Here is a 1,466-nt window from a genome sequence, read left to right as displayed (position 1 = left end):
GAAATATACTTTGTTTCCCTTTGTCTAGTTTGGTGATGTGAGTCATTAAGTTTCATTTTTAGTCTCAGTTACATTTGCGCTTGTTTCTTTTTGTCCAGGGCCCCATTCAGATATACCTTCGCTGAGAAGCTCCTGAAGACAGAACCTGTTATTACCTCCGGCATATATAATGAGCATGGAATCCATTGAGCACAGATTGCATGTGCTTGTTTTAATTTTATTGAGCATGGATTGCATGTATTAATTTTAATTATGGATTGGCTGCTTTTGGGTCACACATATATCTCTTGCCCAAAATATGTGTGTGTATTGGGAGGGGCGTGGGAGGGCTGACATGATATAACATGACTATACAGGGCTACTCCTTAGTTAGGGCTTATGGATGTGCCACTCCCTTAATGCAAAGTAGAGAACAAATGTGCCATCGATGGCTAAAGATAAGAGGAACCTGAAATATAAGATGATTTTCCTTTTCAGGTTTATCCATGTTGCTTTTTCCTCAGCTGCTGCCAAGGTGCTCAGTCCTTCCAAGGAAGCTAAGGCCACACTGGGGTGAGGCCCTCACTTGACCTGGTGACTAGCACTGCGCTTGACAGTGCCGGCTCAGCACTTGCCCACGCCATGGCCTCCCTCTTGCAGCTTGCCTACGTCTACTTGACCCTCATCCTGCACGACGATGAGGTGACCGGTCATGGAGGATAAGGTCAATGCCTTCATTAAAGCAGCAGGTGTAAATGTTGAACCTTGCTGGCCTGGCTTGTTTGCAAAGGCAGTGGCCAATGTCAACATCAGGAACCCCATCTGCAGTGTCGGGGTTGGGGGACCTGCCCCAGCAGCTGGTGCTACACCAGCAGGAGGTCCTGCTTCCTCCACCAGGTCTGCCCCCATGGAGGAGAAGAAAGTGGAAGCAAAGAAAGAAAAATCAGAGGAGGCTGATGATGACATGCACTTCGGTCTTTTAACTAAACCTCTTCTGTAACCTGTTCAATAAAAAGTTGAACTCTTCAAAAAAAGATTTGTCCATGCTGTTACATGAAGCTCTAGCTTATTCACATCCTGTTTAATATTGCATTGTATGAATATACCGTATTATCCATTTTCAGTAGATATTCACATGGAACGCTATTGCTTTTCAAACTGTATTTAAAATGCTTTTTTCCTGTCATACAACAGATAACATTGTGAGGTCATATTTTCAGGAAAAATTACTAAATATATAAATTTCTCTCCATCCGCCCATCTCTCTCACCATTTCCATCAGGGATAGCTCTTGCATATCTAAATATTATTATTTGTTTGATATCATTTAAAGCTAATTAATCTTTTGCCACCTAAAGTGCTTCGTAGTTCAGAATAAAATAATTAAGAGTGTGCTGTAACATGAGACTTTGCAAATAGCCTTTTTTCCTGAGTGGGAGTATTGCAAGAGAAATGAAAAACATGTCCACAAAGTACTTATACACAAA

General features: G+C 41.9%; 1 pseudogene; it reads left to right on the top strand.

Annotated features, from left to right (window-relative positions):
• Positions 1 to 621: 621 nt before the first annotated feature.
• Positions 622 to 979, top strand: LOC123802707 (large ribosomal subunit protein P1 pseudogene; annotated as a pseudogene).
• The last annotated feature ends 487 nt before the right edge of the window (positions 980 to 1,466 follow it).

This window comes from Ursus americanus, chromosome 12 (genome assembly GCF_024610735.1).
Source record: "Ursus americanus isolate L20-20 chromosome 12, mUrsAme1.1.p, whole genome shotgun sequence".
NCBI classification, from domain to species: Eukaryota; Metazoa; Chordata; class Mammalia; order Carnivora; family Ursidae; genus Ursus; species Ursus americanus.
This window is presented reverse-complemented; position numbering and strand designations above follow the sequence as displayed.